Raw genomic sequence first — 11,629 nt, 5'->3', positions numbered from 1 at the left:
CCTTCAAAAGGAAGCACTCACAGATTGTGAAATGCTGTTTAATGATCTTTAGTGAATTTATGCAGTGCATCTTATAGATTGTGCATACATCTGAGAATGGGTGTCATTGGTGGAGGGGGGCAGATCCTTGTGAATATGATGCTAATCAACTGGTCTGCTTTGTCCTGGATGGTGTCGAGCTTCTTGTGTTGTTGGAGCTGCACCTAACCAAGCAAATGCAGAATATTCCATCACACTCCTGACTTGTGCCATGTAGATGGTGAATGGAGTTAGGTACTGAGTTTTTCGCTGCCACATTCCTGGTATCTGACCTGCTTTTGTAACAATCGTGAATAAATGATGAGTCTGGTTGCATTTCTGGTCAATGGTAACCCCCAGAATGTTAATAGTGGGCGATTGTGACATAGCCATTTTCCAATTTTATGACTACAGCCAAAGTGAGCAGAGTTAATGTCTTTTTGTCAAACAAAATTGTGACAGTGGGTGGCACGGTGGGCGGCACGGTAGCACAGTGGTTAGCATTGCTGCCTCACAGCGCCAGAGACCTGGGTTCAATTCCCGCCTCAGGCGACTGACTGTGTGGAGTTTGCACATTCTTCCCGTGTCTGCATGGGTTTCCTCCGGGTGCTCCGGTTTCCTCCCACACCAAAAATGTGCAGATTAGGTGAATTGGCCACGCTTAATTGCCTGTGGTGTTAGGTGCAGGGGTAAATGTAGTGGAATGGGTCTGGTGGGTGCGCTTCGGCGGGTTGGCATGGACTTGTTGGGCCGAAGGGCCTGTTTCCACACTAAAGTAATCTAAAAAAATTGCAGGCTGAACTTCTGAGCGACAGTGGCCCTTCTTTGTTGGAATGATCTGTATCCAACTGTATGGAGCAGTTTATAAAGTAATTATTTGAGTGTTCCAAATACTGACTGCCCAGTTTCTTCCACGATATCTTTTCCTCCAGATAAGGTGTAATGTTGGTGCAAACTGCAGCAGTCCAAGGACACTATCACTGAACTATACCAACTGTGGGAGCAGGATTTGTGACCTGAAGGAGTGAATGGGCACCCTTTCCTGATGATCATCAAGATTGTACTTTTATATAACTATTTTTATATAACTGTCAGGCAAGATGGTGGCAGAGTAGGTCTTCTGACCAGAACCAGAGTCGAAACGTATGGTGCTGGAAAACCACAGCCGGTCAGGCAGCATCCGATGAGCAGGAGAATCGATGTTTTGAGCACAGGCTCTTCATCAGGAATGAGTTAATGTTGGGGATTCTTCTACTCCTTGGATGCTACCTGACCGGCTGTACTTTTCCAGCACGACACTCTTCGACTCTGATCTCCAGCATCTGCAATGCTCACTTTCTCCCCCTCCTGACCAGAACACGTCAACTCTTGATTTTTCTATCTGTGTAATTAAGATTTGATAACGAGGTACTTTGTACCTAAGATGGCACCGTGTGGTGACATTGTACACTTTTCACTGTACTCTTGTACACTGTACATGAGTACATGTGACAATAAAACCTAAATCTAAAGTCTCCTTCCAAGAAGCCAGTGGGATCTTTCAATTATCCATCACAAATGTATTGAGGCTGTTACTGATGTCATTTGTGCTAGTGCACACCACTATCCCTCATTTCCACATGACGAGCTCAGTGCTGCAGCCTGGACAGTAGGGTTCAGCAACTTGGCTGGCTTCCCCCAGTTCCATGACACCCAATTTCAGGTGGCCTGACCTCAAATTGGAAACTGTTGGTAGTAAGTTAAAAATGCCTTCAGTGTTTGCATGAATGAGATTGCTACCCTTCTGTTTGTCCTTTCCTTAGATTCTGCAGCTTTTGTTTAACTCAGTGAGGGCTCAGTGTCTAATGAATGATGGACTGATAAGCTGATGAGCTCAATTCTGCCTAGAGTCGTTAGTTTTCATATTCAAGATCAAACTTATATCTACCGTGAGGTCTCATTGCCTCGCCAACAGGAAAATGAAACTTTTAGTTGCAAAGGCTGCTTGAATCATTTGCTAGCAGTCACATCGATCATGGAGAGAGAGTTCAAACCCCCTCAAAATATTCAGAAGATAGTCTAGCCCCTAACATTTACTTATTTTAAACGTAGATGCCGGCATTGCATTCCAGATACAATTTGATGAGTGAAACTAGCAGGTTTGAAGCAAAGCACACTACAGTTTAAATACAACAAAAGAAATAAGAAATTGGAAAACTTAACAGAATAATAGATTATTTAACTACTAAACAATAATGGTTCCAATATTGTAACATCTCATAAACACACTCTTGGAAAAGGCAGGTTCAGTAAAACAGATTGAAAATGTGTTGCTGGAAAAGCGCAGCAGGTCAGGCAGCATCCAGGGAACAGGAGAATCGACGTTTCGGACATAAGCCCTTCTTCAGAAAAGGGTTTTTCCAGTAAAACAGATTGTTGCACTTGCAACTCCAGTCCAGGTAGAAAAACATCACGAGAAAACTCAGAGTAGCAGGGAAAAATGTACGGCAGCTTCCAATCAGCTTCAAGACTGAGCAACAACTGTGACTGAAAACAAAAAGCCCTGAATAAAAACTGAAGGAACTCAGTTCTGAGGAAGGGTGACTGAACCTCAAACATGAACTAAAAGCCCTGGGTCTGTGGGAGCTTGCCCCACCCATTCAGGCTGCTTCTCATGTTCTGAGTTAAAAAGAAATCCTAAGGCCTCACAAGCTGATTGTTTTATTGGTTTTCAAAGACAGTTCAGCAACTCTGCCTTAAAACCTCTCTTCAAAAAAAATCAGGACAAATCTATGTCTTAAAGCCATAATATCGACACAATGGAAAGGCAGGAGACTAAGGTCTGGTGCATGAGCAAATTTAAACTGTTTACACAGACTCCTTTGCCTCTTTTGGATATTGTCATGGATTGTGGCAAGTTTGGCTTGATTGGGAAGCTACCTCATTAAAACTGCTTAAAGGTATGAGAAACTATTCTTGTTAAAATGAGAAATCGGGTCCCTACTACAACATTAAACACAAGTTACAAATTTAAAGACTTGGAGCCTGTGTCCTTGTCATTTGAACTTAAAATTACAGTCCACCAGTTTGGCAGAATTATAAATCGAGGAAGACAAATAGATCTTCAAAAGGACATTGACATGTTGGTAGAATTTGAAGAGACATGGCAGATACAATTCAATATGGAAACGTGTTGACTGATTCATTTTGATAGAAAGAACATGAAGATATGTTTTAAAGTAAAGGCAACTATTTTAAAAGGTAAGCAGAAGAAGAGTCGGCTGTATATGTGCTTAAATTTTTAAAGGTGGCAAAACAGCAAGTGAATAACTGTACAAATATTCTAAGTTTCATTAATAGGGACATACAGTGCAAGAGCAGAGATGTTGTACAGGTCTGGATGCCACACTTTAGGAAGGAGCTGAACATGTTAGCGTGCATGGTTCATGAAAATGGTTCCATAGATAAGAAACGTCAGTTCTTTAAGAATAGATTCAAAATGTTGGGGTTTGTTTCCTGGGTAGGAGAAGATTGAGAGGAGATCGATAAAAGTTTTCAAAATCATGAAGGGTCTTGACAGAGCAGATAGAGATAAACTGCTCCTGCTCATAAGAATGAGAGGAAACCGATTTAAGGTGTTTTGCAAAAGAAGTAAATGCGAGGTGAAAAATCTTTAGTCATCATTAGGGTTGAGAACTCACTGCCAAAAGTGAGATTGAAGCAGGTTCAACTGGAGGTAAACAAGCAAGTGTTACATGAATATTTAAACAGAAACATTGTGCAGGGTTATGTGAAATAGGCAAGAATTTGGTAATATGTCAAAATTCTCAGAATATCAGTACAGATACAAAAATTAAAGTATCTTCCTTCTGTGCAATCTTAATTCTATCATTCTATGATTTTGAGATGAGCAAGGCCTCAATTTAATTATTGTTTTCTTTCAATGGTGGTACTCCTATCTCTGAATCAGATTATAGTTTCAACCCCATGCCAGGAAATGATTTTATAATCTGGACCAACATGTCATCAGCTAACAGCTCAGTTGGTATACTCTTGCCTCACAATCAGAAGGTTGTAGTTATTATTTCAGTTCTTCTTGATGGTTGCCTACATGAATCATTTTTTAAATAAAAACATGTGAATAGTTAAACTATATACAATTTATATATGTCTTCTGAGAAGAACTAGAATCAACACAATTATTTACATTTTCCAGTTAATAGTTCTGATTGATGATAGTATTTGCCTCCTAATAAGTCATCTAATGGGGCGGTCTTGTCACACAACAAGTAATGTCCCTGACACTGAGTGAGGAACTGCAGGCTTGAGCCTTAATTTGTGACTTGATAGTCATGAACGAGTGTTAATAACATGACCAAACAGGTTGATCATAACACTGAACTCTTCTAACACATCTATGACAGGCAGTAAAATAGTCTCCTGATACATAATCTTTGAACAACTTGTTTCAGGAAAAATTAATTATGTGAACAGACATAAATGCATGGTTTGTCTGGATTATTATGTGCCACTAGGCGTGAGAAGAGAAAAGAAGGAATTAATGTGAACATTACTTTCAGATTAGAATTTTCCTAAATTCTTAAACACAATGACAAAGTTCAATGGAGTGAGTTTGTTGATAAAACCAAAGAAGGGAATTGGCTAGACCTAAGTATTGGAATGAAAAGGGAGTCTTGTCCTTGACAAAACAGGAGTCTACAGTAATATATGTTCAAGGTTCTGAAGAAACAAAAATAAAATTGTGATATAGCTGATTACAGGACTAGTAAAACAGTTTAATTCTATAAATGATCAACAATTAAAAAGGTCCATGTTTTATTAAACAATAAATTTGCTGTTATAAAGAACTATAAAGAAATTTCCAGTAGGAACAATAATGAGTCAGCTAAGTTGACCGATGGTTAAAAATGGTTCAGAATAACACCAACACAGCACACTGCTGATTTGATTCCTGTGCTAGTTAAGGTAGATTTAGGAGTGGAAGTCAATGGTAAATTACCACTCTCAAAAATGAAAAGTGCCCAGTTCAAGTTGAAGCATCAGCAAAATATTAACCAAGAAGCTGAACACAGTCAGAGTATACATGACATGCCTAATGAAGAAAGTCCATATTAGTTCTTTCATTGTCACACCAACTTTCTGAAAGAGCAACCCACTCCCACTCTCCTGCCTTTTCCCTATAGCCGTACAATTTTTCTCAATTCACATAAATAATTCAACTAATTTTGAAAGCCTTGACTGAATCGACCTCAATCACATCTTACATAGTCTATTACAAACTACGTAAAAATGTTTTCTTCATGTTGCCATAGGTTCTTTTGCCATTCACCTTAAATCACTGTCCTCTGGTTCTCAGCCATTTTGTTAATGGAAACAATTGCTTTCTCAGTCTATTTGCTCAGTCTAGACTTTTTTCATGATTTAACACCCCCCCCCCCCCCCCCCCCCCTCCCCCAAACATCTCCTCTCAACTCTTACTACTTGTTGGAATGATTCGGAGATGCCGGTGTTGGACTGGGGTGTACAAAGTTAAAAACCACACAACACCAGGTTATAGTCCAACAGGTTTAATTGGAAGCACACTAGCTTTCGGAGTGACACTCCTTCATCATCTGATGTGTGGTTTTTAACTTTGTACTTGATGGAAAGCAGCCTGAGCTTCTCCAATCCATCTATATTACTGATGTTCCTCATCAATGAAATTTCAATCTTTGCTGAATCCTCTCCAAATCCACAACCCTCACTCTTACTAATGTTTCAATTAGAGATCAGCTTTCTGAGTTATCACATGCATAGATAAACATGAAAATCAGCAGGTCTCCTTTATCCTCTCCTCCATAAGCTGTGCATGGTCAGGAATGAGTGACTTCATCCAGAATGAGACAGGACCCAAGTGAATATAGGGCTATGGAGATAAGGCAGGAACAGGATACTGATTGAGGATGATCAGCCATGATCATAATGAATGGTGGTGCAGGCTCGAAGGGCAGAATGGCCTACTCCTGCACCTATTGTCTATTGTCTATATAATTCGGTGAATTTGGAGACAGACAAAAATTTGGTGCAGAGGGAAAGAAGTGTTTTTTGCTAGCTTTTTTTGGCTCGTGTTTTGTAAGTATTTTTCTAACAGAATAAATTGAAGCCCAGAAGTGGGGGCTCAGCATAAAAAAGTGACATCGCAGGAAAACATTAGTTGGTAATAGATACAAATTTGACAATCTATCATAGGTTACTTTCAGTTTGAAGTTAGATAGAAATATTTACAGATTGCAAACTGAAAAAAAATCAATAAGAATTTTTAAAAAAATCAAATTAAGAACTAAGGGGAAAACAAATAGAGATGCAGGGCTAGGCAATGTGCATGATGTGCATGAAGTGAGAGCTGGTGGGTCCCATTGTAGTTCACAGTGACCACTTCCGTAGCAAATAAAAAACAGAAAGAACTGCAGATGCTGTAACACGCAAATAAAAGTAGAAATTGCTGGAAAAGCACAGCAGATCTGGCAGCATCTGTGGAGAAATCAGATTTAACCTTCCTCAAAACTCAACCGGAAATTTTAACTTTGATTTCTCTCCACAGATGCTGTCAGACCTGCTGAACTTTTCCAGCAATTTCCATTTTTACATCTGTAGCAAATGTTGGTGGCTTGAGGAACTCAATCTCAGAGTTGATGAGTTAGAGTCTGAGCTTTGAAAACTGGGCACATCAGGGAGGAAGAGCATTACCTGGTTGCTGGGTTTCAGGGGGCAGTTAAACTCCTCACATGAGCTACATTGAATTTGGTCAGTGGTCAGGAATGGGAGGGTGTGACTATTAAAGAGGCAGGTAGTGGGATCCAAGTGGTAGTGCTGAAAGATCCTCAGCCCTTGAGCTTGTCTAACAGGTGTGAAATTCTTTCTCCCTGTGTGGATAAGAGTGAAGGCTGTAGAGAGGATGAGCAAACTGACCACTGCACCGTGGTACAGGGAGCCATTCAAGAGGGGGAGAAAAGAGAAATTTAGTTGTAATCAGGGGTAGTATACTCAGAAGGAATAGACTCATTCTCTGTAGTTAGGATCGAGAGTCCCAAAAGCTGTATTCCCCACCTGATGCCCAGGTTGAGAATCTGGGCTGAAAGGGAACTTGGAGTGAAGGGGAAAGATCCAGTTGTCGTGGTCCACTTGGTACCAATGATGTGGGTATCAGTGGGAACAGGTTCTGCTGAGGGAATATGAGCAGCTAGCAGCTAAATTACAAAGCAGAAACAAAAAGGTAACAATCTCTGGATTCCTACTTGAGCTATCAACTAATTGACACAAAGTCAATGAGATTAAATAGGTAAGTGTGTTGCTCAAAGATTGATGTGAGAGAAATGGATTCAAGTTCATGGGACATCAGCACCAGTACTAGGCAAGGAGGGAAATGTTCCAATGGGATGCACACCAACTGAATCCGGCTGAGATCAGAGTCTTGGCAAATCATAAGTAGAGCTGTGGAAAGGGTTTAAAATAAATAGTGGGAGTGGGGGTTTTGTTTCAGCTGCATGAAAAATTATGGGAAAGGTTATGGGGAGGCAAGGGCTCAGCAGAGGTTATTAAAGTTTCCAAAAATAGGAAAAGGATAGAGAATGTGGAAAGAGTCAGGAATCTAACTTCAGGCACAGCAGACAAAGGGACAACAATGAGAAGGGGGGGGCGTTGGTCACACAGGACTGACAGTGCTGTACTTAAATGCATGCAGTACACAAGACACAGTAAATGAGCTTGTAGTGCAGATTGAAGTGAGCAGGTATGATGTGGGAAGTAACACACACAAGTGGCTGCAAGAGATCAAGACTGGGAACTAAATGTCCAAGGATACAGGTCAAATTGAAATGACAAGCAGAGGAGACAGAGTTGCCTTGTGAAGAAGAAATCAAATTGATAGCAAGAAGGGATAAAGAGTTGAAAGGTGTAGAATTTGTGTGGGTAAAGCTGAGGAATTACAAAGGAAGAAATACCCTGATGGGAGTTATGTACAAGCCTCCTAGCAGTAGTTGGGGTGTAGAGAAGACAATAAATCAAGAGATAGAAAGGCTGTAAGGAAGGCACTATTACAATATTCATAGGGAACTTCAATATGCAGGTGGACTGTGAAAATCAAATTGGTAGCAGATCGCAAGAAAAAGAATTTGTAGAATGTCTACAGGATTTTTTTTGGAGCAGCTTGAGGTGGAGCCTATGATAGAAGAGGCACTTCTGGATTTGATGATTTGTAAGAAGGCAGACTGGATTATAGAGCTTCACGTGTGGATAGTGACCATAATATGATCAAATTCACCCTGCAGTTTGAGAGGGAGACGCTGGAATCAGATGTAACAGTATGACAAATGAATAAAGAAAACTCCAAAGACATGAGGGAGGAGCTGGCCAGAGTTGATTGGGAGAGAAGATGGTGGCGTAGCAGTGGCAAGAGTTTCTGGGGGTAATTTAGGAGGCACAGCAGAAATTCATCCCAAGGAAGAAGAAGACTAAGAGGAGGAGTGAGGCAACCACAGTTGAGAAAAGAAGTCAGGAACATTACAAAAATGAAAGCGAAAGCATACAATGTTGAGAAGATAATTGGAAGCCAAAAGGTTGGGAAGCCTTTGAAAATCAGCAGAAGATAATGAAAAATCAATAATGGGGAAGAAGATAAAATAGGTGGGTAAGCTATCTAGTAAAATAAAAGAAAATTGAAAAAGTCTATTTGAGATCTATAACAAGAAAGAGAGAGGCAAAAGTGGACATTGGACGCCTGCAAAACGGTGTTAGATAAGTACTAATAGGGAACAAAGAAATGACAGATGGACTGAATAGATACTTTGTATCAATCTTCATGGTGGAAGACACCAATAGCATACCACAACTCTGAGAGTCAGTGGGCAGAGGTGAGTGTAGTGGCCATCACTAAAGAGAAGACTCAGGAAAATCTGAAAGGTCTGAATATTGATAAATTATCAAGACTAGATAGACTACACAGCAGGTCAGGCAGCATCTGAGGAGCAGGAGAATCCACGTTTCAGGCGTAAGTCCTTCACCAGTAATGCAGCTTGTGGGCTTGGGGGGCTGAGAGATAAATGAGGGTGAGGGGTTGGTGGGAAAGTTACTGAGAATGCGATAGGTAGATGAAGGTGGGGGAGAAGGTGATAGCTGAAAATGTATTACTGGAAAAGCGCAGCAGGTCAGGCAGCATCCAAGGAACAGGAGAATCGACGTTTCGGGCATAAGCCCTTTTTCAGGAAAGCTTATGCCCGAAACGTCGATTCTCCTGTTCCTTGGATGCTGCCTGTCCTGCTGCGCTTTTCCAGCAACACATTTTCAGCTCTGATCTCCAGCATCTGCAGCCCTCACTTTCTCTCGGAGAAGGTGATAGGTCAGACAGGCGGGTAGATGCGAAAGGTGATGGACAGGTCAGAAGGGCAGTGCCACGATGGAGGCTTGGGTCTGGGATAATGTGGGAGATGGGGCAATGAGGAAAATGTTGAAATCCACGTTTATCCCGCATGGTTGCAGGGTTCCAAGGCAGAATATGAGGTGTTCTTCCTCCTGGCATCGGGTGATAATGGTTTGGTGGTGGAGGAGACCCAGGACCTGCATGTCCTCTGCCAATCTCACTCATGCAGACACAACTTGATGTCAAGGGCGGTCACTCTCATCCAACTTCTAGAATTCAGCTTTTTTGTCCATGTTTGAATCGGGGCTGTAATGAGGTCAGGAGCTGAGTGGCCCTGGTGGAACCCAAACTGGGCATCTCTGAGCAGGTTATTACTTTACTGATGATAAAGAGTAGACTGACGGGGTGGTAACTGGCTGGATTAGATTTGTCGTGCCTTTTGCTTTCAGGACATACTTTTTTCACATTGACGGGTAGATGCCAATGTTAATGCTTTATTTGAACAGCTTGGCAAGAGACACAGTAAGGTCTGGAACACAGAACCTTAGTATCTTTGCTGGAATGTTATCATGGTTGCTGTCCTCTGCAGTATTCAGTGCCTCTAGCCATTCCCTCATATCATGTGGAGTGATTCAAATTGTCTGATGACTCACATTTGTGATGCTGAGACTTCTGGAGGAGGCCGAGATGGATCATCCATTTGACCCTTGTGGCTGAAGAACATTGAGGTGCTTTTGCCTTATCATTTGCATTGATGAGCTGGAAATCCCCATCCTTTAGGATATTTGTACAGCTGCACATCTAATGAGTTTTTTTTTCTCCAATTGTCCACCATCATTTACAACTGAATGTAGTAAGACTACAGAGTTTAATCTGATCTGTATAAATGCTTAGCTCAGTTAGTCATATGGATTTAAGCACGTTATCCTACCTGGTAATCAATCCATCTGGCTCACTATCCCCATGAATCCTAATCACCAGCTTGATGTCCCCAGTGTCATCCTGGACACAACACCCACAACCCTCAAACCTTTAACCACTGATGACACTCCCTGTCTTGGACTCAACACCTGCCCATCCATTGTCTGAACACAAACACTTCTGGGACCTGAAATTGTCTTCCTCTGCCAACCTAAATCTACACTGAGCATTCAATTACTCACCTGGCACCCTGCACCCTCAGGGTTTGCTATCTACTCACCTGATCCCCAAGCTACCTGGCATCCTACTCACCTGGTGCACCAACTTTTACCTGCCTTACAAACTTACCATTGTTCAGTTGTTATCAAGGTATCTTTGGAAATACAGTAGGAAGGGTTGCAAAATTGCTACTTCTGCTTTGGCTGGATTTCTCCCTGTTTATCTCTGATTGATACATGTGGATCAGAATCCTGATTAAAAATGTCAACAAGAAGTAGGATTTTTTTTTTACACTATCTTTGTTGCCTACAAAGATTCCAAATGTCATTGAAATATCTGATGCACTATAATCATACCTGTAACAGAAAATGTCAGGCATGTTCATAACTATCCATTGACCTATGGTTGCATATATACCTGACTTTTACATATTTACTTTACTTTTGTGCATTCAATAACATCTGTTAATCAAATCTGTCACCTCGTTTTTATATTGTGTATTGAATTGCATCCCATGCAAGTTTTGAAATAAAATCTCTTAGTGCTGTTGCCAATCATTATTGGTTTAGGTTCTAGTTGTTGAAATGTATAGGTAATTGGTAGGAGGTTTGTTGCTCACCACAACTTGCATGAATTGTTGCCTAGCTCAACAAATGTCTTATCCCAACTTTTCAGTCATGTCAAATCTCAAATGACAAATGCCATCCACTGAAAGATCTAGCTATATAAAAAAAGAAATCAAAGGCTTTAGATGGGAAATAGAATTTCCACATGTTCTACTATCTTCATATTATATCATTTATACAAAGTTGCCACCAAACGTTCTTCGTAGTTCAGACAGGAGATTGGAAAAGCCACTGCAGAAACTCCAAGTGGCTAGATAACATTTTGTGCTCTAAGCAGTTCCGAGTAATTTTGGTTGGCTCCTTTTATATTGAACAACAACCGTTCTCATTCTTACCTCATTTCAACCGTAGTATGCAAATCTCTTCGTAGAAATTCTGACTTGAAATGATCCTCCAGTTCTGCTTTATTAATATTTGAATGAAATAAAGTAATAACAGCCTTAAAAACTGC

Source organism: Chiloscyllium plagiosum, chromosome 5, assembly GCF_004010195.1.
Source record: "Chiloscyllium plagiosum isolate BGI_BamShark_2017 chromosome 5, ASM401019v2, whole genome shotgun sequence".
Taxonomy (NCBI): Eukaryota; Metazoa; Chordata; class Chondrichthyes; order Orectolobiformes; family Hemiscylliidae; genus Chiloscyllium; species Chiloscyllium plagiosum.
This window is presented reverse-complemented; position numbering follows the sequence as displayed.